The sequence below is a fragment of the Pezoporus wallicus genome, unplaced genomic scaffold (genome assembly GCF_028554395.1).
Source record: "Pezoporus wallicus isolate ANWC-B61680 ecotype Strahan unplaced genomic scaffold, APGP_CSIRO_Pwel_v1 contig_10431, whole genome shotgun sequence".
NCBI classification, from domain to species: Eukaryota; Metazoa; Chordata; class Aves; order Psittaciformes; family Psittacidae; genus Pezoporus; species Pezoporus wallicus.
In genome coordinates, this window is record NW_026635891.1 from 641888 (window position 1) to 669604 (window position 27717).

Below are 27717 nucleotides of genomic sequence, written 5' to 3' on the forward strand. Positions count from 1 at the left end.
ATCTGTGTGCCAGATGTCACACTGAACATTTGGAAGCTGTGGTAAATATGACCCATTATGGTTAAAAAAGATAGGATTGATGTCTGCCAGCTGACACATTTCTTCCTTTGGGGGGAGCTGTATATTGTAGAATTTCTTTTTGAGGTTAAACTAACTTGGGAAAAGCTGGGTTTGAGTGATGTATTTGAAAAGTGCTCTCAATTTGAAGGTGTTGTCCCATCCCCGAGTTACATGTTTTTTTAGTTTTTAGTAGAGATATGTAGAAAGATGGCATAAGGTCAGGATCATCAGCATCTGGCACAGATACTGAAAAGAAATGGATTTGTGCTTTAAGATGACTATAGCTCAGTCAACATGTTTCTCCCTTATGTATTCTAAGAATTCACTCTCATTCTGTGAGCTGTGAGTAACAGCAGCAAAGATGTTTCTGCCATGCTCTAGACTTGGTGAAAGTCAGGAGCCTCTTTCTGTCCTAGAAGCATGGCAGTGATAACTGACAGTATCTTTCTTCTCCTAAATCCTGCTGAATTTCTAGCAATGTATTAATGTCTAAGCTAAAAAGAAAAAAGCATGATCTGGTACAGCACCTTGATTTTCTGCTGATCCCTATTTTGGAAGGATGAACTGTTTCCCGAGTTAATTATATTTTTCTCTCGATTAGGTCCCTACCTTAAGCATTTTAAAAGCAACCCTGCTATGATTTAACTCTATCTTTTTTACTGTCATAGTGGTTTTAATTAATAAGGGTAATGCCTTGGATCTACTGTATACTGTCTGAAATTATCTCCTGGAGATCAGTTTAGTTACATTCATATAAGATGTAGTTAAACAGCTGTGGTGAAGCTTGTTATTACTGACACATTAGCCTTTCCAGGCCTCTTCATGTAGAAAAGTAGCCAGCTTCTGGTTGGAGGTTTTACATTCCAAATGTTTACTTAGCATAAAATTCACTCATGTGAAGGATTGCTTGGGTGTGACAGATGGCATATTCTGCATGATGTAAAAGCAGTCTGAGGCCAGAAATAAATTAAAAAAAAGCCAAAATCCCCCCCAAACACTACCCTTTTAATCTATGAAGTGACTGGCAGATTATTTCTGCCCACCATTTTTTCCTTATTTTATGGGGTTTCACGCAGTTCTTTGCGCATTTATTCTTCTCTAGAAATACTAGCACTTGTCATTTTGTGCTTTTCCCCATTGTTATGCATTGCATGTTGTTCTGTTTAAATTTTACTTGGCTTGTGCACATTCTAAGTAACTTCTCAGGCTGTATCTAACTTCTGTCCCAAATTAAACATATCAGGCCAGAGGGAGTCAGAGCAAATAGATCTGAAGTTGTAAGTGCTATTATAGAAACAAGTTCAAAGGGATCTGATCAGGTTGTTTAGTCCATCACATGAGCAATACAGGACATGTTATGCTTATTCGTGTTAAATGATTTCCTAGTTTGTTCTTAAATATGGCAGAAATGGAGATTTCATGCTGCTTGAAAGGAATCTGTTCCATTGCTTTGCAATTCTTACCATTAATTTTTTTTCCTACTTAAACATACATATTGCTTGCTTCTCTTTATTTCTAAAATATGTAATAAATAAAGATTATATTTTTTCTTTAAAGCAGTCTTATGTACTTGATGCACATGATTTACAAATTGCAATAGCTAAAGACTTGATGGTTAGAGAGGCTTGGTCTGAATTCTTCCGATCCCCTCCATGGAACAGGATTCATACAGCATTTAGACACAATTTTTTTGTGACAGCATGTTGAAATTGATCAATTCAGACTTAGAACAAAGTCTTAGTTTTAGGTCTTCAAAGCGTCAAGACCATTTATTAAGCATGTGTATGTACAGTAGCAGTAATACCATTTGTTAGACAAACTGTGTGGTTGACAGGAAATAGTAGTGTATTGTTCCACAAGCTCTCCGTGTTTGAAATAAAAGCTGCAAACTTCAAAGCTAAATGAAAAATGAGAACTGTTTTTGGTCTGATTGGTTAATTTATCTATCTAAACTACCTGAGAGAAGAGGGTATTGCTACCCATGGAGCAGGACCACCTTGATGTGAAAAGGTATTTCAATGTTTCCTTCCCTTATGGGAAATATAAGGAAAGGTAATTTATTGCTTGTGGAACATTAAAAAGTTATTGTGAAAGAGATGGTTTAAGGAATGAAAATGTGAGTAAACTTAGCACACATATTTTCAGCTTTAATTTTCAAGTTTATATTTAGAATAGTTAATAATATATATAATATAAATATATATATATAATTCTAACTATATTATATATATATAGTTAGAATTCAACTTGGCTAGGGATGTTAAAGATAACTGGAAGGGATTCTATGGGTACATTGCAAATAAAAAACAGAGTAGGGACAATGTGGGCCCTCTCCGGAAACTATCAGGAGAACTGGTTACCTTGGATTTGGAGAAGGCTGAGTTTCTAAATGACTTCTTTGTCTCAGTCTTCACTGGCAAATGCCCTGACCACACCACCCAAGTCTTGGAAGGCAGGTGCAGGGACTGTGAGAATGAAGACCTTGGGCCTACTGTAGAAGATCTGGCTCGAGACCATCTTAAGAACCTGAACGTGCACAAGTCCATGGGTCCTGATGAAATCCATCTGCGGGTCCTGAAGGAGCTGGCAAATGAAATTGCTAAGCCACTGGCCATCATATTTGAGAAATCATGGCAGTCAGGTGAAGTTCCCAACGACTGGAAAAAGGGAAATATAACCCCCGTTTTCAAGAAGCAGAAAATGGATGACTGTGCTGAATTAGCAATTCTTTTGAGGAAAGTAACCATTTATCTAATGTGGTTTTACTGCTAGTACATAATCATTGGCAACGTCACCTAATAGTAGCTCAGTTGTCCATTTTTAACGTTTATACTCTCCTGCAAAACTTCATATGTGATAGTGAAAACTCTTTCCTGAAATCAGCTGGTGGCATCTCCACCACATGCTTCCATGAAGTACAGTCCTCTTTGGAGGTATTGATTTGTCCTTTTACTCTGTAGCAGATGACTGCACCCATATGCTTGTGTGAGGCACTAAGTATATTTCAGTGTATTGTTTATAGTTGCCCTGTTGTGAAACTGTAGGTTGACAAGTCTCTATAAATGAGTGTTCAATGACATTACAGCTCTACTGTTAAGACTCCTAAACAGATGTGTATATATGTCATGATTTATATAAAGGTGCTATTTTAATTGGTTAATTTCTGATTAGAGGGCATTAATAAATATTTCCCAAGAAGGGTGCACAGGTCATTAGTTAAGTCATGACTATAGCTTATACTCATAAATCACGAACTCCTACAGCCCTTTTTTCTAATGTATATGCAGCATACTATTTGTGATAATAAAGACTTAAAAGGTTGGTAGACGATTAGCAAATGTTTTATAAATGAACCCTTGACCGAAACATAGACTGATAAATCATCCTTCAACAGATTGATTTTTATTATTACAATTTCTTATTTTCTGGAACATACATTTTGCTGAATGGTGGTAGAGGAGTGTTGAATGATTTACCTCAGCCTTGTGGGCCTATTGCAGACTTGGGAATACAATGACTTGCATCACTCTTTGGAGAGTGTTTTGCTATCACTTTCATTGTTCTTTTTTGTAACTCAGCTAGTTTTTATTGGCTATGAAATATATTTCTAGAATTGAAATGCCTTTAAGGAAATTTTCTTTTTTACTCAAAATATTTTGGTTTAAAATAGTGATAACATACAAGCTTTTATTGTTAATATCTAAAGCAGACTACATACATGGCTTTCATAACCAAGGAAAAAAAAGTCTACCAATCTTAACTTACACTGAAGTTACATATATAAATACTAATGTATTACAAAGATACCCTGTCTTGTACTTAAATCTGTCTTTTGCCAGCTGAGAAGAATTTGAGGGATATTTCACTGAATGTCATGCTCAGTACTAGCTAGTTCACTAAAAAGTCATGATACAGAAATCTCAACAATTTGATTTCGTGTTACTTTGCTTTGACTCTTGATTGAGACCAAACACTGTGCAAACACTCAGAGTAAAGGTCGGCTACTTCTACTTAGGTAAGATATAACAGTTGGCTTTCCTGAATAAGTTATCATTGGAAAAATAAAAACATTATTGTTCTGAGTATTGCTGCAGATATTCTTGGTAGATATAATAGTGACAAAGGTGCACTCCAAAGGAAATCTATAAGATGTAGTTATATTCCTCCTTGTTTGGAGGACTGTAGATATCTATAGTTTTCTTCATGTAAATGCCAACCTCTTGTTGAATCTTATCCATCCCCTTGTTAAAATACTTTACATTTCCTTTACAGAAGTGTGTTTCTTCAGCTAAGTTTGTTTCCCTTGTAGTCACCAGATCACCTGATTCTGCTCTGTTCTTGAGTTGCTTGCTGTCTATAGACATCTTTCTCCTTTTGTTGATGCAGAGACACTAGGTCAGCCTTCAGGAAATAAGGGGGGAAAAAAGAAAATGCCCATGTTCTAATCTAATTAAAAACAAATCCAAATCATCTGATGGCTTTCAGCAAGAATAAAAATTGCTTGTGGTATATGTCAAGTATCTAAATATGATGATGCCCTGGAATTATATATATATTTCCTCTGTGAGATTGTAAGATTGTGTAGACTAGCCTAGCAATACATTTTGGGATCCTGTTCATGTTCTATGTCCAGTGGCTTCTACACAGTTAAATGGGGAATAATTTGGTTTATTTTTCAAAAGAATGTTGCTTTTTGAGACTGTTGAGTCATTTATAGTGGATGTTGGTGAGAAAGGGGGGACTTACAGTTAGAGAATGGCAAGGGAGAGGCAGAGAGTCACATTGAGCAGGGAAATAGTTGTGCTTCTGGGAAAAGACAGACAAATGTGCAGAGTTTTATCTCTTCAAACTAAGCTCTTGGGAATAAGTATCACTGTAAAGCCAAGGAGTTATGGCAAAGATAATAAACAGACACTGACTGCGTCTGACTTCTGTACTGCATAGCAATGCTGCTATTTTTTTTTAAGGTGGAATAGACTGTTATATGGTTACAGAACTTGGGGATGTGGGTGTGTGGTAAGGGTGATTATGTGGGGATGTCAGTGTTATGTAGGTTCTTATCGCACGTTAAGATTTGGCAGAGACAAGGAAGAAATGGTGTAGAAATACACCTGTATTTCTGATAGTGATACAGTTGGGGTATAGGCTGCACTGATTTGGGGGAGAGTTAAAATCAGAATTTGAAAACATCCTGGTATAGGTCTAAATGGTGAGTGATCATTAGATTTTAGCTTAATTTACCTACAGAACCTTTAAGGCAATTGTAGATTTAGTTGAATTTCAGATGCTGCAAATTCTATCAGTATTTGTGGATGGGATCCCTTGTAGGAAGGATCTCAGGATCATCTGGATAACTGTCATTAGTAGTATGGCAGTGCTGTGAGGATAGATGGCACAGGAAAGAGGTGCTGTGCTATCACAATAGTAGTCTCAAAAGCTTTTCTAGCAGAAAAGTAATATGCAAAGTTAATAAGTTTATTCTTAAACACAGCCTTGAAGTTATTTCTACAAGAGAGTCCAACCATGCTACTACATCCCAATACTGGCTGCCAAATCCTTAGTATTGCTCAGTCACAAGGCTTCTCCAAACTAAACTGTGAACCAGTACTGTCCGCCTGAGTGTCTTTAGGGCTGTAGTGGCTTCAGTAGCTTCTGCTAGAGGGAGAAGCTACCTCTGTACATGCAAAAACCTGATTTGAAAACTCTCTGTAGAACAGTGGCCTGCCATGTAGTAGCTGAAGCTCAGTAATGAGGTAAATAAATTAGTATTAGTATGAACTCAAATGGGAAGAGACTTTTAATATTTCTTCTTTCCTGAAACTGAAGACATAACATGAGGCATTGGGTAATGTGAAAGTTACAGTTCCTCAAGGAAGTTCAGTGTTAATTTTATTCTTTTAAGTCTCAGATCAAATTGTTATTACTAATAATATACTATAATATAATTATATGTAATATATGTATTATAATATATAATAATAATACTTGTGTAATAAAATATTAAGTCTTAGCAATAATGAAGTAGAATATGTACTGAAAAGATTTTGTTATAATTTGTGAAACTGCCTTATACCCCTTTGGGAATTGTTTTTACAGAAGTGGTCAAAAATTTGCTATCTTTGTCAATGCTGAGCACTGGTCTACATTTAGACGCTAATCCCAAAATCTACTAATATCTATACATTTGTATGAACCAGGGTACTGTAATTTTGAGAGATGGTACAATACTTCTAGCCATGTTCAAAATGATGTAGAGTTGTACTCAGCACAGTGCAGAACAGAGCTAATGAATCAAATACAATTTCTGCCCTTGAGTTCATTTCTCAAGTGTTAGTTCAGAGATCACTATGTGGCATGCTATAGAGCTGCTTTTGATTCAACAAGCTGAAGTCCCATTTTTAGCATTTGAGATTAAAGCACTTGTTTCAGTGCTCAGTTATTTCAAGACTGAAGAAATCAGCTTTCTGATTGAGAACTCTGACCTGAGACCCTAGAAGTTGCTAGTTATAGGCTACCTTAAGTGTAATGTATTAAGTCTAGGAGTACTGTTCTGAGCACTTGGGAAATTCCTCCATTGATATGTTGCCATACTTTGCATCTCTAAGTAATCTCAGTAGTATATAATGTACCATGTGCATGGTGCGTATTTCAGTATCTTGTATTTTTTAGAGGATAATATATGTGCATCACTGGATTTGTGTATATTTAACTATGATGCATTCATTTCTGAACAGCAGTATTTGAAGTATGTTCCCAGCAGACCCTGCATAAATAGTGAACTGAAAAGTGGCCCGAGGGTAAAGAGCTGAGATATAATATTAGTGTGCTTGTACTCAGACATTTAACTGACAAGTAATGAGTGATTTAAGGGCTTTTTGAATTTCTCTGCTGAAAGATTGGGGTAGGAGGGAGTGGAGGGAGCACAAACAATCCAAGTGCAGTTTCAATAATCTCTGGAGAGTACACAAACCTATTTATTAGTAGTGAAGCTAAATTTGGAAAGATTCAGGTTCATTTGCTACACTAGCTGTTTGACTTTGACACCTCAAGTCATCTGCTACTTTGTGCTCATATCCATCTCTGGAAAACTCACCGACTTTTTGAAGGCTGCTAAGTGAACAGGTGATACACTGAGTCTCACTAAAGCAGGGAGAACACATCTGATCATGCAGTTTCGTGTTGCAAAGACTATGTTCTCAAAGATCCTTCCCCAGAAAAAACACCAGAGAATGTGTATCTAATTCTATCTGCCAATGCTGAACTGCCTTTTTTGTACTGCTAAATATTAACAGACTGACTTATCCTAGGCTGGCTCATTGCTGTTTATGCAGACACGTAATGTACATAATGGTACCTTGGAATAGAAAGCTATGTACTCCTGTCAGCCTTTTGCTAACAGTGCTGCAGTAAAATGAATGACTTCAGTTCCCTGTTCCAGAAAGGTCATGCAAACTAATAGTTTTTACTGAGCTGATTTGATCTGCATTGTATGAAGTCTTTTGAGGAAGCTTGGTCAGGCTGAACAGTACAACAGGGTAGCAAGTGCTTTTATGTTAAAATTGCCATCTGTCTGTTGTAATAAAAAAAAACCACTTTGTCATGATGACGGTGACCAGCAGCTCTCCTGGTTTTTGCTGTCATTTCCAACCTTTATTCCTTTAACTCTTGAATATAAATCATCTTTAATGCTCACTAACTACATAACATGTCAGGATGCATAAAATGCTGATTATTAAATTGTTTTCTGTAGTCTCATTCTGCATGAAAGGCTACTGTCTGCTGCCTCCAGTTTAGTAACATATTTTCCTTTCAACAGGAAATTATTTGCTTTTTCGTATAGAAAGAAGATGAGATTACTTTGTCATATTCATGTAATACTGTGCTCATCTGGGACATCCTATATCTCATTGAATTTTGTGTAGCACAATGGAAAGAAAATAAATCAGCTTCAAACTATTAGCCTAAGATAGTGCTAAGAATGAAAAGTGGAATTTTCTGCATTGTATAAGGTATTGCTGTGTGAGCATTTTTTTTGTCTTGGTTTGGTTTTGCTTGTTTGTTTCAGGCTCTCATTACAAGTTCTGCAGCAGCAGTCCTACCTTCCTCCTGTTCTATATCCTTCCAGTAAAAGCTTTTCAACTACGGGGTGATGAAATGTAAGCACCAGGTAGGAACTGGCTTGTAAGCCATATAAACTATTGTGCTTTTCCACAGTGTTATTTGTATTATACTATTTATTTTTCTTGGTCTTCCCTACACTACTCCTTATGACAAACCTCTCTTCCTCTGTGCTCCATCAGGAGTTTGCACCTGCATAAAATTACTGCCTCATACATACTTTCAGCACCGAATCTTGTTTGTTTTACAAGAAAAACTGGCAGAATTCAGCGTGACTCACGTTGTCCAATAGTTTCTATGATTTTATCAGTTTTCCTCTATTTGTCCTTTTTTCCTCTCTGATCTCTTTCCTTTCCTTCTCCTTCCTTTTCCTTGTCTGTCTTCATTTACAACTGAAAATCTGCTTTACTGCTTTACTACTTTACTCTTGAAACAACAACAACAAACTACTTACAACATTTACTGTTCTTTAACCATTTTCAATAGTGTTCCATTTGAAGCTGCAACACATCCCATTTTCACTGTCACAAAGCTGCAGTAAGCATTCTGTGCATCTTAAAACTTCACCATGCTTTTCTGGCATTTGTCATTTTATAGGATGGAGCTAAGCAGGAACTTTCTATCCAGGATTTGCTATTTAGTCCATCAGCTTTGTCTTCAGTCCCTTGCTCATCCTCTACAGGTGCTTTCAAGGTGTTCTATGCCAACCAAACTGAACTGCAAACTTTTGTAAACTGCTTACAAAACATAGTTCTGTCCAGCCAAAATTCTTGGCAGGTGCTTGCTTTTTCATTTCATGCAGCATCCTTGTTTCTAGGCTTAACACTTTTATGCGACGGTGTATTTTGTGTCTGATTTTTTCGCTGTATTGCCACTTACTCTGCTGTTCCACAGTGTCTTTTGTTGTACTAAGCATACAGGACTTTACTTTCAAGACTCGGGAGTCAGATCAGGAGGTCTCTATATCATATGTATTATAGCACCTGGGCAGTTAACAGTGGTAGAAGTACTTGTGTATTATTATTATTTCAGTAGTCTGAATGGTGCAGCAGGTATATTCTAGTACATATTTGAAGGGAAATACAGAGTTGGAACCTATTCCCAGTTCAAAGCATTTAAAGGCAATTCTACTTTGAATTTCTGTGTCCTTTTAGCTCATTGATATGTATTGCACTACATTGCACCAGTTATGCTGATTCTAGACTGTAGCTGTCTGCATGCAAATGTTTTAAATGTGGAAAAAGTATGTGGTTTTAATGTGCTCATCCTTATATCTGGCCTCAGTATAGCTCTCAGTGTTTAATGGTGGCTCTGTCTTACCAGAATCCTAACCAAGAAGCCAGGTCAATCAGGTCAGTTGTGATTTACTTTTTTGCAGTTTCTATTTATAAATTTTACTGCTTTTTCTATTTTTTAACCTGTAAGTTCATTTCATGTTTCTTGTGTTATATTTTCTAGCTTTCCAAATGCTTCCAAATATTTTCAAATGCTCCATAACTTAATTTAATAAAAGAATACTTTTAGTGATAAGATTAATGATGCAACAGTCATTCTTATGCCTCAGTCCTTAGGGACAGTGGCTGTAGGAACACCAGAACAGCACTGATGAGACTTAACTGAAGCAACTCAGTTGGCAAGACTGAGAAACAGGTTATATTTAAAGAAAGCCTGCAACCAATGCGAGTTGTGATGCCCCACCTGTAATATACTGCAACCTAATGTAAAATTTTCAGTGGAAAGGACATAATTGAGATCAGGAATACTCTAACATCACAAATCAATATCATTATATCTTGTGATTGAAAATCTGGCTATGAGGTCTGAGATTTATTCTCCTTCTTTCCCATACCTCCCCTTATGGTAGAAAACATCTTTTTAGCATTTTCTTTTTCTAAATTATTTTTTTGTTATGTATTGGAGAGCCACTGCTGAATTAGAACACTGAGAAAAGCTGTCTCTCAACACAGACTAAAGAGAGACTATTGCAGCAGGCATCACTTTTTTTTTGGCAAGGGTCTTTATTCCAAGCTCATTGCTCTCTGCAGCTTCCATCTCACGCAAATATTGTCAGCTATTGAATGGGTAGCATCTTCCATTGACTGAATCTCCCGCTGAGAGTGGGCTTAGGAGTGTCACAATTCAACTCTCCAACTTGGTAAAAGTTGACTTTCTCTTTTTGCACACAACCAGCCAGTAGTTTGTGTGAACTTGTAACAGCATGAGTGTTCGTGAAGTTGCTTAACTGGACCAGATACCAAATGTGGCTTAAAACTACCCTGGAAAAATGCTTTACTTCTAACCTGGATCCATTTGTTCCATCACTGTGCAAATGCTTGTGCTGACATGGAGTGGGTGTAGCAGAGACAGGTATCTTTGGCAATGTTCCTTTTGATAGGAGCTTCACCTGCTCATTGCAGTATGAATAAGGCAAGGAGTTCTCTTTTTAAATCAGAACTGTTCTAACTTGCTATGAGAACTAAACCAATGCTGTTGCCTTAACTGTTGTTACATAAGTGTATTTGCAGAGGAATGTACTGTGGCGAAGTTCAAGTCTCTTTGAAGAGCTAGGTCACCAATGACTTCTTACAAGGGAAATACTTGATAAGTTTCATGTTAATTTGGTAAACCATAACCTTTCATGCCATCTCAAGCTTTTTTTTAAATCTTGTTCTGTGTTTTAATTCTTCCATGCCCCCTAAAACAACAAAGAAACAAATAATTAACTGTTTGCCACTGGATCTCTCTGCTCATATTTTGGGCTTTAGATCAGTTACTGTTCACATTCAGTCAGCTGATCGGAGCTAGCCTAGCTAGAGCCACAGCCGGCACGCTTCAGCGACCGCGAGGGTCAACGGAGATTAGGAAAATCAGAGGGGATAGCGCAGAGACATCGCGACTCCCGACCTCCCGATCCCCGAAGCCCCAGCAGCCCTTGCGAGAGAGAGGCTGACGTGGCAGGGGGCGTTCCCACGGTGACGGTGGCCACTCCCCTGCCCCTTGCCTTGAAAGAGCCTCAGAGAGGGCAGCGACCGGTCGCAGGGAGGAGCAAGCAGGTCGTGTTGCTGACCCTGTTGCTGGTGTCCCAGACTGCGGACCAATATGGTTGCTTCCAGAAAGAGAGCTTGCAGTAAGGTGACTACAGCAACTCAGAGACCCTGTCCCAAACCGTGGCTGTTCAGGTCTCTGGGTGCAGGGAGTGCCAGAGCCTGCTGCTCCCGGGGGAGGGAGGACAGCATTCCACCTGTGTGAGGTGTGAGCAGGTAGAAGATCTGCTTAGCCTGGTGGCAAGACTTAAGGAGGAGGTTGAGACACTGAGGACCATCAGGGAGTGTGAAAGGGAGATCGACTGGTGGAGTAACTCCCTGGCGTGCCAGTCGGAATGGTTCCAGGGAGATACCCCCCAAAAGGGGAAGGACCCCCTGCCTTCTCACACAGAGGGGGATGGCCCGAGACACCCCCTGCCCTGTAGCTGTTGTGCAGAGGTAGGGGACCAAAAAGACGACGAGGGTTGGAAGCGAGTTCCAGTTCGACGTCGTGGGAAACCCTCCCCCCTTCCTGCCCTGCTTCCCCAGGTGTCCCTCCGTAATAGGTTCGAGGCCCTGGATCTTGAAGGAGAGGTAGGTGAGAATGTGGGGCAAGGCCAGCCCACAAGGCCACATAGGAAAAGTGGGTCGACTTTGCACCTCAAGACTGCCTCTGTTAAGAAAGAAAGGAGGGTCATTGTAGTAGGGGATTCCCTTCTGAGAGGAACAGAGGGCCTGATATGCAGAGTTGACCCTCATCATAGGGAAGTGTATAGTCTGCCTGGAGCCTGGGTCAGGGATATCACCAGGGAGCTCCCCAACCTGGTGCACCTGACAGACTACTACCGGCTGCTGGTCTTCCAGACAGGTGGGGAGGAAGCTGCTTCCTGCAGTCTGAGGGGGATGAAGAAAGACTACAGGGCCTTGGGGCGGATGGTGAAAGAGTCTGGGGCTCAAGTGATCTTCTCCTCACTCCTTCCATCTTCCACTGATGATGTGGGAAGGAATGGGAAGATTCAGTTCATGAACAATTGGCTTCGAGACTGGTGCTACAGGCAGGGCTTTGGATTCTTTGATAACAGCTGGTTTTATAGGGCACCAGTCTGGACAATGACAAGTGAGAAAGGTATGTCTCACAGAGGCAAAAGGATGCTGGGGCATGAATTAGCAGGGCTCATTTGGAGAGCTTTAAACTAGATTCGAAGGGGGATGGGGTTGTAGCTGGGCTTGCCCCAGTGGGGCAGCGCTCCAGAATTAATGAAGACTGGGAGGCCTCCTACAATCCTAGGGTGAAATCGGTGTGCTCAGCTCGCTCCCTGAAATGTCTGTACACCAATGCGCGCAGCATGGGAAATAAGAGGAGTTGGAAACTTATGTTAAGTCAGGAGACTATGATCTGGTGGCAATTACAGAGACGTGGTGGGACAGCTCACATGACTGGAATATAGTCATGGAGGGCTATGTCCTTTTCAGGAAAGACAGGCCAGCCAGGAGGGGTGGTGGGGTCGCTCTTTATGTGCGGGAGGAACTACAATGCACCGAGTTCTGTCCAGGGACAGATGACAAGAGAGTTGAGAGTCTGTGGGTGAGAATTAAGGGGCAGGCTGGCAGGGGGGATACTGTTCTGGGTGTCTGTTACAGACCACCAGATCAGGGTGAGGAAGTTGACGAGGCCTTCTACAGGCAGCTGAGAGTGGCCTCACAGTCACAGGCTGTGGTCGTCGTGGGGGATTTTAACTTCCCTGATGTTTGCTGGAAGGACCACTCGGCAACCCAGCCGCAGTCCAGGAGGTTCCTCCAGTGTATGGATGATAACTTCCTCCTGCAAATGGTGGATGAGCCGACCAGGAGAGGAGCGCTGCTGGATCTCATCCTCACTAACAAGGAGGATCTGGTCGAAGCAGTGAGGGTTGAGGGCTGCCTTGGTTGCAGCGACCACGAGATGGTGGAGTTCAGGATCTTGTGTGGTAGGACTAGTAGAATACCAAGTAGAATTGCAACCCTGGACTTTAGCAGGGCAAACTTTGGCCTTTTCAAGCAATTGCTAGGGGAAATCCCATGGGCAAGGCTGCTTGAAGGTAAAGGGGCCCAAGATAGTTGGTTGACATTCAAGGACTGCATTTTCCGTGCTCAAGATCAGAGCATCCCGACACGTAGGAAGTCAAGGAAGAGGGCCAGGAGACCTGCGTGGCTAAATAGGGAGTTGCTGGGTATGCTCAAGTGGAAGAGGAGAGTTTACAGGTCATGGAAGGAGGGGCTGGCCACTTGGGAGGAATATAAGGCTGCTGCTAGAGGATGTAGGAAGGCAGCTAGGAGGACTAAGGCATCCTTAGAATTAAACCTGGTGAGAAGGGTCAAGGACAGCAAAAAGAGCTATTTCAAATACATGGCAGACAAAACTAACACCAGAGGCAATGTAGGCCCACTGATGAACAGGATGGGTGCCCTGGTGACAGAAGTTACAGAGACGGCAGAGTTACTGAATGCCTTCTTTGTCTCTGTGTACTCTGCTGCGGGCAGTCCTGAGGAGCCCTGTACCCCTGAGACCTTAGATGAAGTCAGGTCAACGGAGCGGTTTGCCTTAGTCGATGAGGAATGGGTTAGAGATCAGTTGAGCAATCTGGACATCCATAAATCCATGGGTCCAGATGGGATGCACCCGCGGGTGCTGAGGGAACTGGCGGAAGTCATTGCTAGACCACTCTCCATCATCTTTACCAAGTCTTGGGAAACAGGAGAGGTGCCTGAGGACTGGAGGAAAGCAAATGTCACTCCAGTCTTCAAAAAGGGCAAGAAGGAGGACCCGGGTTAACTATAGACCCGTCAGCCTCACCTCCATCCCTGGGAAAGTGATGGAACACCTTATCCTTGGTGCCATCTTAAGGCATATCAAGGATAAGAGGGTTAAGAGGGGCAGTCAACATGGCTTCACCAGTGGGAAATCATGTTTGACCAATCTCTTAGCCTTTTATGAGGAAATAACACGGTGGATGGATGATGGCAGAGCGGTGGATGTGGTCTACCTTGACTTCAGCAAAGCATTTGACACAGTCTCCCACAGCATCCTCACAGCTAAATTGAGGAAGTGTGGACTGGATGATCAGGTAGTGAGGTGGACTGTGAACTGGCTGAAGGAGAGAAGCCAGAGAGTTGTAGTCTATGGGGCTGAGTCTAGTTGGAGGCCTGTAACTAGTGGAGTGCCTCAAGGGTCAGTACTGGGACCGGTATTATTTAATATATTCATCAACGATTTAGATGAGGGAATTGAGTGTACTATCAGCAAGTTTGCTGATGATGCTAAGCTGGGAGGAGTGGCTGACACGCCAGAAGGCTGTGCTGCCATCCAGCGAGACCTGGACAGGCTGGAGAGTTGGGCAGGGAATAACTTGATGAAGTATAACAAGGGAAAGTGTAGAGTCCTGCATCTGGGCAGGAACAACCCCAGTTTCCAGTACAGGTTGGGAAATGACCTGTTAGAGAGCAGTGTAGGGGAGAGGGACCTGGGGGTCCTAGTGGACAACAGGATGACCATGAGCCAACACTGTGCCCTTGTGGCTAAGAAGGCCAATGGCATCCTGGGGTGTATTAGAAGGGGGTAGTTAGTAGGTCGAGAGAGGTCCTCCTTCCCCTCTACTCTGCCCTGGTGAGACCGCATCTGGAATATTGTGTCCAGTTCTGGGCCCCTCAGTTCAAGGACAGGGAGCTGCTGGAGAGAGTCCAGCGCAGGGCAACTAAGATGATTAAGGGACTGGAGCATCTCCCTTATGAGGAAAGACTGAGGGAGCTGGGTCTCTATAGTTTGGAGAAGAGGAGACTGAGGGGTGACCTTATAAGTGTCTATAAATATATAAAGGGGGAGTGTCACGAGGATGGAGCCAGGCTCTACTCAGTGGCAAACAATGATAGGACAAGGGGTAATGGGTACAAACTGGAACACAAGAGGTTCCACTTCAACTTGAGAAGAAACCTCTTCTCAGTGAGGGTGACGGAACACTGGAACAGGCTGCCCAGGGAGGTTGTGGAGTCTCCTTCCCTGGAGACATTCAAAACCCGCCTGGGCACATTCCTGTGTAACCTTATCTAGGTGTTCCTGCTCCGGCAGGGGGATTGGACTAGATGATCTTTTGAGGTCCCTTCCAATCTCTAGCATACTGTGATACTACTGATAAATCTTCATTAACCACAGCAGCATGCTCTTTGTTGATCCTGATACCCTGAAGAACACAGGTGTAACTTTATCATCTGTCTGTGTCACTCTGCCCATTTCCTCCCTTCCCCATTACCAGTATGGCTGACAAGGCTGCCAGTTTGTACATACTACCTCTATACTTTGAATTCCTGAAGTAGGAATTTGTTATTGAGACCCTTTTCTCAACATTGATATTGTTGGGAGTGTCTGCAGTGTTTTCCTTTTGTAGCAACTGAAAATTAAAGTTCAGTGAAAAGCTCTGAAAGCACTAAGGGGGTTATTCTTTGAGGTCTTTATATGCCCTAGGCTTGATTTAGTTTGCTTGCACCATTCTAACTGAGAATAACACTGACAGGGTGAGAAAAGAATCAGGCCAGAAGATGTTAATTTACATTTTCAGCTTCAGAGCAAAACAAAAATGTGCTCTTCCAGGCAAATGTTAATAAGCTTTTGGTCTTTAAAACTGTAAATAATTTATGGAGATTCTACTGCATTTGCCATGTTTCAGAAGTCTAAATATTAACAATTCTGCAGTATAAAAGAATTCAAAAGAAGTGAAAATGGATGTAGCAGTAAATAAAATGTGCATTTTGTCTGTAAAATGTTAATTAAAATTAACAGTGATACTAAGAATAATCAAATATAAATCAAAACATGAAAGGATTCTCACTTCAACTTTAATTTTAAAATAGCAGCTTCAAGTGACAGACTTTGCTTACCTCTAACTTTCTGCTAAATATTTTCAGTTGTCAATAGTATTGAGAGATATAATGGATGGTAGCATTCTGTATTATTTCTAGTGAAATGTCCTTGAAATGAGCAACTCCCTGCAATTACCATCTAAAACTATAAGTCTTTGTGGCATTTCAGTGTTTTAGCTCTTATTAGAGCAAGAGAATAAATGTATTTAGTCTCTAGGTGCAGTCCTCTTATTTAAAAGGGTAAAAAAATAATGGAGAAAACCCATCTTGTTTAACTAATATATAAGTAAAATCTGGCTCTTCAGCACTCTGAAATTGGACTTGTACCTGCTGTTACATGCCAGGGTGAGTAAGGGTGATTTAGTAGCTCTGAGTCTTTTCCAGCTCTCTCTAAATTGTTAGAGTGCAGCAAATATTGCAGCAGCAAATATTGCAGCATTAAACCTTTTATCAAGTTTGGATTTTGTTTTTTTTTCTTGTTATTATATCCAGAACAGTTAGAGCATTATTGAATTTGTATGCTGTTTTAATATGATTTTGGGCACCTTTTTCTAGTGTCATGTTTATACAATATAAATTTGGTGTTATAGAGTGAAATTGCTAATTATTGGTCTCTTTTTCAACCAAATTATTTGACCTTTGTACTTGCCTATGTCTATCAAATGGGCTTTCTTACAGTAGTAATCTGATACTCATGGTACATCAGTACAGAAGTGCAAGGATGGAGAGTGTCAGATTCTGGAACCCTGGAGTCGGAATGTGAAAGAAACTGACGGTAGGCTCATGTAGGAAAACTGGCTTATAGTCTGGGTATAAACTGTAGGTTCTGGTTTTGTTTATTTCCCACCCCTCCACCCCCCCCCATTAAAGATTCCCCTTCTCTCTCCCTGCCCCCTCCTCCCCTACTCTCCCTCAGTGTAATCAGGCCTATAGGGTTTTGTGTGTGGAGACTTTTCCCTTTTCTTACCCATGTCTGCTAATGCTCACAACTAAAGAAACATAGAGGTGATAATAGGCAGTGTAAGAAATGTAAGTCGTTTAGTTGAGTGTTGCTGAAAGTCATGCTGTTGTATGGGTAAATAACAAACAGCTGGGGGATGTTACAGCTTTACAATTTTATGCTAAGTGTTTCTGAATTAAAACTGACTATAATAAATTTGGTGTACATACATATATATATAAAAGTGTCTTAAACCTAGTTGAAGATCAGAGATTGCAAATGCACAAACTAGGAGGGACCTTTCATTGTATCAAAATTGTGGCTTCAGTTTAATCCACTTGCTCTTTGGTAGTGTCCTCTGGCAGGATGCCAGTCTGGCAGATACGTACCTTATGAACCATTATTTGCTTGAAAAAGGCTCAGCTAACCTTAAATTATACACCCAGGACTTAATGGATTTAAACTTAATCCCGGTTTAACTTTAGAATGAAAATTTCACAACCTCAAATTTGAAGAGATTTTCTCTTAAAAATAGTGTTTAAAATGTTAATAAAAAACTCTTGTTAGAAAGTAGCATTTTCTAAAGGTTGTAGATGGAATTCAGATGTGGTTTTTTTTTTTGCAATCATTGCTAAATTATTCAGAGTGATAGCTTCAAACAGATATAAACCTTTTTGTTCCTGATTCTTCAGTAATGAGTCTGTGTGCTACTCAGCCAGTTTTTTACTTGGATTTATTCCACTTTATGCAAGTTCCTTAATCTAAATGTGATATAATATTGATTATACCTGTAAACATGTCCAGGAAAGAAATGGGTATGTTCGGCAAGAGTTACTTTTAATGAAACTGTTCTGAAGGGGCTTAATTATATTTTAACTAAGAACTAATTCTAATTAATTTCAAAGTTTTTTCCAAAAACCTCCTGTTTCTTCAGGATAAGGAATAAGAGTTTGCTTTCAGGTTTTTTGTTTGAGAGGAAATAACTATTTCTAGAAGTTTTCAATTTTTTTTTTGTGAATCAATACATTTTACAGGGTTTCTTGTTTTCAACATCCATTCCTTTGTTAGTAACCTTTTGAGAAGCATTTACAAGAAAAATCTGAAAAATCTGCATGGTTAATGGGAATTAATTTTTATTCTCTATTGTAAAAGTATGTCATGTTTCTCAACTGTTTGCTTCCCTCCTGGATTTTGAAATTTTGCTACTTTTGTGATTGTTATCACTCAATACCAAGAACAGTGTTCTGAAACTTAGTGTATCAACTATGAAACTACAGTTTCATGTTTTGAAGAGGTTCATAATATGAACCTCTTCGGTCCTCAGGTAGCATTGCAGTCAGCCTGCCAACTCATGTCATACATATTGCTGTATCATTTATTGAAGTCAAAAGAAAACAACACTGTAATAAATTATGGTTTTCTATAGGTGTGTAAACAGTATTGTGAGTATCTGGAGGTATGGGGCACGAGTGCCCACAGCTTCTGATGGCTTGCATGTCCTTCAGCATAGGATTGTAGCTGAATGAAATAGTTGTGTCTGAAATACAAATCACAACAGTGATTAGGTAGTAATCCTTTCTTTACAGAGGCCTAATTCCTTACTTTAAGGATTTTGTTATCCACATTCTGAGTAATTTGCAATATACCTTACAAGGGAGGATTCAATGTATGCACTTGGAGTAAGCAGCTGCCATGAATGCTTAAAAAAACTACTTCTGATCCAGTGCCCTCCTGACTTATTTTAGAGAAGGTGGCAACCTCACTGCAAATCATCTTTTGGTGATGCACATCTCAAGTGCATTATATTTTTTCTGTATTTTTTTCCTCTTTCTCCATCTGCCAATGTTTACTGAAACAGGCATAGCTGATCAAAAATATTTGGGATTCAGTTGCTTGTGAGTGTTAGCACCTTCCCAGCTTTTTGTAGACACAAAATTGTGTTCTTAGAATAATGCAAAATTGTGTCTCTGTGGATTACTTTTGAAGGTTTTTAGAGAAATCTAATAGCCTTTTTTAGTTTCTATTTTTCTCTTTCTTCTTTAAATTCTCAGCATGAATTAAAGGCTTAAGTTGTATCTTTGAAAACAAATCTTATCCTCAGAACAAACACAATATGTTGCTAGCATGCAGGCCTGTCCATGCTACTTTGCCAGGATGCAATAACCCAGGGAGAGGGGTCCTGGCTGCAGTTTTGGTTATCTTAGATTTGCTATGGGCTCTGACTGCCTTTCACTGAGAAGTTTGCCAGTTAAGCTCTGATACTACACTGAGTTAAATGGACCAAAATTACCTTGTAATTGTAAGGATCAATGGCATCATGACCTGTAGTGTGGACTGTGGTCTTCAGTTTCTTACAGGTTGGATCTGTCATACCCTTATTGACAGTTTTGTAATAACAAAATATCTGAAGACTGAAATAGCTCAAGTTATTTCATGTAAGCGCTCTGGTAAATGACTTTTTCACTATGTATGAAATATTCACTGCTTCAATTTCATTTGCTGGTTAACAAGCATCCTACTGAATATTCCCACCCCCTGAAGGCACATTTTGAACCATATAAGAACAGAGAATATACTTTTTCTTTTGTGGAAGTTAAATGGTACAATTGGATAGTTTCTTTTAAAAGAACTCATTTATATATATATGTCAGAATTATAAATATATCTGTTTATATAGACATATGAGATGACAGTCTTCTGGGGAGTGGACATTAATCAAGGTCATATTAGACAAAGCCAGTTTGGAGCAGGAATACTAAAAGATCCAAGGCTATTCTATCAGGGCCGCCCTTCCTATGCCCCTGCCTCCCTGATGACTGCATTGAGTGCAACAGAAATGTGATGAAACAACTTAATTCTGTGTGGGTTTGGAAGAATCTGAGAAGTAAAATTTCCTATTTATAAAATTCCAGACCTTGATTTACTTGGTTCTATTTATATCCATCTAACTAAACAATTACTCAGGGTAATGCAGTAACTGCTTCAGACATTAAGCTCATTCAAAATGATAGTTTTTCCTGGTTGTTTTTAACTTAAATGCTTACAAAAAAGTTTGAGGGGCTTCTTAGTTCTGACTTTAGTATACACTGGGGTGGCATTATGAAGTCTTATGAATAATGACATCAAACTAATATAAACCAACTAAATTCTCATATGGAGAGTATAAATGATGACTTGATTTCTGGCATTTTACAGGAACATTGCACAAGCTTCACCTTAGTGAATTTTAAGACATTAATTCTATGTAGGATTTGCTATGTTCATAAAAGTGTGCAGTGGAACTTAGCTTTGGGCCCCATTTTCCCTTTTAAAAAAGTAGCTCTCAGGCTGAAAAATAAGCAGTACAAAGTTCTTGCTGTTTCCTTTTTCAGACATAGAACATTTATACTTAGCTGTACCAAATCCTGAAGCAAGTCACGTCTACCTAGAAACAAATATACAGATCATAGAGTCATAGAATGGTTAGGGTTAGAAAGGACCTTAACAACATCTAGTTCCAACCCCCCTGCCATAGGCAGGGACACCTCACACTAAACCATGTCACCCAAAATATATTATGTTTAAAAAAAATTCATGTAGGCTGTTAGATGCTATTAAATTAATGACAGTCTCTTAAGACATTGTTGGTGTCTTAGAGTTTAATTTTATCAGTCTTATTGTTATCTCAAATATTCAACCTCTTTTATCCTTAGTATTTTTTAAGGCTTTTCCAATAAATAAAATGCTTATAGTGCAAGCTGATGTTTACACTGCAAAATTACAAAACATATTTATCTGTTATAAGATAACAGCAGGGAGTGATTTATCTAGGTGATAAAATAATGACCACATGCTTCATGCAGGGTCAGAGATAATGCTCAGCAAGTATCTTTGCCTTGCAGTCAATTCCACCAGAGGTTTCCTAGAATTCCTTCTTACAATGAAATAAATCACAACCTTAGCTTTCTGGTGTTCTGAATGGGTACTGCCGCTTCATTTATCTATACAATTTGCCTTCCATAACCAAAGTTTGCTTCTATCAGTTGGTGATAATGACCCCATTGGGGAATGATTGTAGTTTTTGACATGCATGGTTGATGTGTAGCAAAGAGGATAATCGTGTCGGTTTACAATGTTTCCATACTTCTAAAGTTAACCGCAGACTATCAGTCTTGTCTAACATACATTTACTTCTACATTTGCTTTCTATCTATGCTTTTGATTCTCTACAGCACATCAACATATCGCTTCAACAAGCAAATTGCCTGTGGTCTTTCTACACTGCCCCTTCCTCTTGCTTGAAGGTTATTGTGGTGGTTAAGGTGATGGCTTGGTTAAGGTGATTGGCCCTGCCTTGGCCAGGGGTGTTGGAAAAGATGATCTCCAGAGGTCCCTTCCAACCCTGACAATTCTGTGATTAACACAGCAGCAGCTACAAACTCATTCAGTTAAATTCAAGGCTTATTGCTAAAATAGCAATTTAGTAATGTTTTACTTTTTTAATCATTTTTCATGTCTTTATTTTCAAAACAAAATGTTTAATCATGTCTTTCTCATTTAGCAACTTTAGAGGGGAAACTGAAGGTGGTAAAATCAACTTAAAGTTGGAATTTGTAAGTTTTTCTGTTTTACTCTGAAAACAAGTATTTATGAAGGATTCATATGATACTCCCAATGGAGGGAGAAAAAAGGGCAGTAAGAGATCATCATGTTTGTGTAACAATGAAATTAAAAAAAGACCTAGTGGTTTCCTGGGGTGGAGGGAATCTTCAATTTATTAAATCCCACCACCCCCATCCTAAAAAAAAATCTTGTATAGGAACAAAGATTATTTTCAAGCACTTTTTCTACAGCACTGCTTATGTGAGCACTTGTTCTGAATTTATCTTCTAACCGGTATTGTGCCCCTGTACTCTATACATAATGAAGGGTAGATCCATGAATATGGGGCAGTTATTCTCAGGTTGAAGACAACAGAAAGACTGCATATTTTTTCATGCTGCAAAACACTGCGTTGAACAAGGTTCTTAGCATGGTAAGTGTTGATCTGAGCAAAATAAAAATTGAGTTACTGTTAAGGGCTAAATATATATTGCTTCTGCCCAAACAAGCTATAGCTATTCCTATTTATGCAAGCTGCTTTTTGCTGAGATACAAATTGTCATGTGGGTGAGCTCATGCAGTGTTATTTTTTGGATGGAACTGACACTATTGGTATGAGGAACACACTCGTGCTTTCTAGTGCGTCCTGCCTCTTTGCTGTCTCCTCTCTCTTAAGTCATTTAATGCTTCTGAAGAGTTTCTCTGTAACACTGCCAAAGGCAGTGCTTTTGTGGATTGTCTACGTTATAATTGCCAGTCACAGAAAGCTAAAGCTGTTTGGGCTACTGTTCTCTGGCAATTTACATTTTAATTTCATATTTTAAACTGCTTTGTTGTATGCATGAATGGTAATGAGACTAATTTCTAAATATTGGAGGGGTTTTGTGTCTCCTTTTTTTTGGTAGTGATTGGTTGGATTCCACTTAATCAATGTCTCACTGGAGTGGAACAACGTACGTGTTCTGTGATAACACGAGACTGAGGATTTTTATGGCTCAGGGCAGAGCAAGCAATGAGTACACTTGCAAATCTTGTGGGCTTTGATCTCAGTTATAAGGATCTTACTTCACAAGGCCATGTAAAATATGCAGGTTAGATGGGGTCTGATTTTTGGCATCTCTCTGAAAATACATTACCCAGCAGACATGAGAATTCTGTTTATTAGTTGCAGCAAATACATGAACTCTTTGGAAATAGTTTGTTTTATATCCTTTTTGTAAAGGCATCTATTTCCCCATCCCTATCTTTTAAAATTTATTTGGCTACTCTCCTTATTAATAAGTCTGCCATCTTTGCATACATGATATTTATATAATGAATATATATTTTAGTATCACAGTTGTGAAGAAATGCTTTTAAAGCCTTTTAGTGACCACAGAATTGTGTTTTGCACTGTTCAGGATTTCTGCTGAAAGCTGAGCCTCCTTGTAATGGAAAGCTTGTACATGCAAACTGGGAAGTAAGGGGTAGCTGCTAGACAGGTTTTGCTAGACAGGTAGCTGCTAGACTGGTTTTGGTTTTGTATAGAAGCTGAATTGCATAAACAAAATGAGTTGAATGAACTTTTAGCTGCGGTGGCGGACAGTTATTTCCCTCTTATTTGACCTATGCCTTCTTCCATTTCATTAGTAAATATGTGTACTTATAAATTTAATTCCAGATTTTGGTTCATGCAGACAGTTAGTGGTGATGTATATGTGGTGACAGGTGCTGGTTAATTAAAGATGTGTGGTTCAGATAAATGACATTGTTTCCATTAAATGCACTTACTTAAATCTGTAGTTGGCTTTTCTGGATTGATGTTATTTAGGTGGAAGCAATGGTACAGCATTCACATTCCTTACTGTAAATAAAGAATCCTCAGCCTTGCAAATTCCTCTTCAATTTAGATCAGGCTTCACCAGCTGCTAAAGGCAGGAATAGCAGCCTACCCCATCTTGGTGGTTGTCCCCAGGAATAGGTCAATGAACTTCAGACTCTTCAAGGTTAAATGTGGATTTCATTTTTATATGAATTCTGTGCAGTCTGCTCATCCCATCATGTGACGGGCACCATAAAGTAGTAAACCATGTTTGCTATACAGGTTTACTAATTTACAATCAGTATAATAGATCAGGCAGGCTGTATTTTTAAAGAACTAGAGTAGGTTAACTGGATTTTTTTAATAACTGAGTGATTTCTGACCTCGCCTAGTCTTGGCTAAAAATATTTATCAAAAATATTGCTTCTACTGTCAACCTTTAGTTGTGCAAAGCTTGATAAAAAACAGAGTGATTCAATGTAATAGATGTCTATCAAAAATAGACTTCAGGAAAAATGCATGCATCAGTAACATTTAATTTTACCGGGAGCTGAAGATCTATTTTTCATGCAGCATATCTAAATGAAGAATCTTCTGCCATAAAGAAAAGCAAGCACAAATGTGTGTCATTCTGTACACATTCCTTTGCAACTGAGTACTATGTAATTCTAAGCTCAAAACTTGGTCCTTTTTAATTCTATTGTGAAACTCTTAACAGAGTGAAAAAAAAAACAACAAAACAAAAACACCTCCACCACCACAAATGTGAATATATTGCACATTGGACTGCAGCAAAAGGAGTGTGACCAGCAGGTTGAAGGAGGTGATCCTACCCCCTCTGCTCTTGTGAGACCCCACTTGGAGTACTGTGTACAGTTCTGGTGTCTTTAACATAAGGACATGGAGCTGTTGGAGCAAGTCCAGAGGGCTGTAGCACCTCCTATATGAAGACAGGCTGAGAAAGTTGGGGCTGTTCAGCCTGGAGAAGAGAAGGCTGTGTGGAGACCTCAGAGCAGGTTCCAGTGTCTGCAGGGGGCCTATAAGGATGCTGGGGATGGACTCTTCTTCAGGGACTGCAGTGATAGGACAAGGGGGAATGGGTTTAAACTAAAATAGGGGATGTTCAGGTTAGATATAAGAAAGAAGCTCTTTACTGTGAGGGTGGTGAGGCACTGGAACTGGCTGCCCAGAGAAATGGTAAATGCTCCCCCCTGGAGGTGTTCAAGGCCAGGTTGGACAGAGCCTTGGGTGACATGATGAGGTGTCCCTGCCCATGGCAGGAGGGTCGGAACTAGATGATCTTAAGGTCCTTTCCAACTCTAATCAGATTTTTCAACTAACTGACAATTAGTTGATTATTTGACAATTAGTTGATTGAATTGACCATTTGATGATTTGAAAGAGGAAATACTGGTTTCTGAAACCTATTTTCTAATTGCATGTGTCAAACTCATTTTAGGGAAATTAAACTGTAGAAGTAATTTTTGAGAATAGGTTGTTGTAGTTGCTTTGTACTTCTTCCAAGGCTGAAGGCCCGGTTTGAATACAGTTTAGCAGGGAGAGGAGTAATGGCATCTCCTTTGGTACTGAGTCTCCAGCAGGCTGGTATGATGTGTGTGACCAAAGTTCAGCTGTTACTTTGGAAGATAGATTCTGCTGTAACAGAGCAAACTGTAATCTCCATAGCTGTTAGGTGATGACTGTTCTCAGCTATTTCCTGTGAAACATGGTGATGATACTAGAGCCCTTTTCTAGAGGCCACAGTAAAATAAGCAACTATAGATTACATATCAGTTAGAAGGTTAATCTATGTTAGGAGCAGTGTGGAGATGAGCAATACTATTTTGCATGCAGTGTCAAGTACAGCAATCTATGCTCCCTCTTTCTTGTATATTCAACACAATTTAAGAGACAAGTTGCTGTTCAGTCATTTGGGTAATAAGATCTTTAGCAGTGTGCCTGGGATTCAAATACTGGTTTTATCGGAACAGATCTTTCATTGGCAGAGAGAAACTAGTGGCTTCTAGTTTTCAGAGACCTAATTATTGAGATACTGAGGATTTCTTTTTTATATCTTAAGTTCTTTCATTTTCTGCTTAAATAGTTAAATATCTCTCGTTCTAGAGAACAGCAGAGAAGCACTGATTTTAGCTCAGTCTTCATAGTATTCATGTGGGCTATGAAAACCTCTCTCTGCTGCTCTAAGTATTTATTCCTATAAAGTCAAATCAGACCAGTAGAAGAGATTGAGAAAAACTGTTCACAAAGCAGCCAATGGCTCATAAAGTGAAACGCAAGGCTAGGCAGAGCTGGGATCTGAATATGGTTTCCTTATTGTTAAGGTGAGCCTTTTAATCAGTAATTTAGTGGTTATTGCAGGGCTACTAGAATTTAAAAAAAAACAAATGCACAGAAAAGCTGTTAAGAAATCTCATTATACATCAAGTTTTCATTTTCAGATAATTTATTTTACCTTGGACTTTAACTGAAAGAAGAATTCTAAGCCTCTTCTTTAGCAACCACAACCTTGAAAAGAGATGGTGTTGTTATTTAAAGGGAGATGGAAACAAACCCGATGTATTAAGTAAGAAATCAGAATTTGCAAAAGTTGACTTTTTTTTCTTGCCAATTCTAGCTAAAGATAGCAATAGGAAAAATATAGCACTTATGCTTTGACAGAGACTCCAAGAAGCACTTACCTTCTGTGATGACTTAAAATAAGTAATGCTAATATTACCTTGTCCTAATAAGATGATTAAATATTTAAATGATTGACTCAGAACTTTTAGTTGTGTTTGCTCCAAGTTTGGATCTGTTGTTCCACTTTTAAGTTGTGCTGCATGTTCCTTCTCTTTATGCCTTCATGCAAGCCATTAAGTTGTGAATGAAAAAGAATGTGACACTAAGTCCTGAAAAGATTTAAGGAAATGATTGATTTTTGTGCACAGCTGTAGATGTATTCTTTTTCAAAAGCATACCTGTTTTTAACAGGGTTGGGAGCTTCAGAAACATGGGTCTGTCTCACTCTTCTTTCTCTTCAGGGTAGCAATTATCTGGTGATGGTTTATTCTAGCACAGACCCAAAAAGGCCTTTAGCAAGCTATTGTTTCTGTAATGTAAATAATGACAGTTGCCTTCTAATGAGATGATAATTTAAGGAAAATATGGAAATATGGTAATTCTCACATTCTTGTTAATGGCTTGGAAGATGAGAAATATTAATTCTAAGTGTCTTTTCCTGGTAAGTTAAAGAATGTCAAAATAGCTTCTGAAGCTGGCTTTTATTTCTTTTCAGTTTTTTGTCTATGGACCTACAATTTCATTTGATCTTGCAGTTCACATGCAGAATAAATGCTATGACAAATGGATTTTAAGTATACTTTTTTTAATTTTTGACAGGACTTTATTTTGTTCATGGAGCAATGCAGAGTTTGGACTGGTCAAATGTGAGTATGAAAATGTTAATGAATTTTTCACCCTTGCCATAAAGAATTGGGCAAACATCATTATTTTCTGCTTGTATGTGCCTGAAATCAGTGATTCAAATGAAATCATTGTATCCATTATGTGGAAAAGTAACTGTGTACATATTGGAAGATTGTAGTTGGAGTATATGGAGGTTGCATGTCAATGTACACAGCAGTGTTTATCTCAGAGCAGGTGTGATACTATCAATATATAGTTTCCCCTTGTAGAGTTTGCACTCTTGGAGGATTATATTCTTTGATTCTCTTACCTTTATAGTGCTTTGTTTCTCTTCCCAATGGGTTTACTGAGGTAAGAGATGCAGCTACCTGACATGTAAGAGTAAAAGGTTTTAAAGTTTGTTCATAGATTTGGAATATTGTTGTTTCATGTGCAGGAGGATAACTGCTGTTTTTGTGTTAAAACCTCTTGTTTCTGCTTACTTTGGCTTATCTATGGCCAGGCACAATAAGGAGTGTTAATCATTTTACTTACGTTAGGTGAAAGAGGTAGCAATTAGTATGCATGAATTTGCTATAGGGAATCCTTTCATTAGTGTTATGGGTTTGCTTGTCATCAATTTCGGTATTCAGCCAGAACAACCCTTTCTGTTTGTTGTCCTTCATTAAACACGACCCTAGATGTCCCCCTTTCTTCATTTCAGTAATGATTTCTGGCAGAAAGCTGAAAAACAGCTGATGCTATAAGTGACTGCTATAGCATTTAGCCATTAGGGAAAATCACATGTGTCTTAAATGGAGAATAATGGAATATTGGTCCATACATGTAGATTTCAGCTGAATCTGTGATGATGTGTGACTTGTTTTGGTCTTGCATTA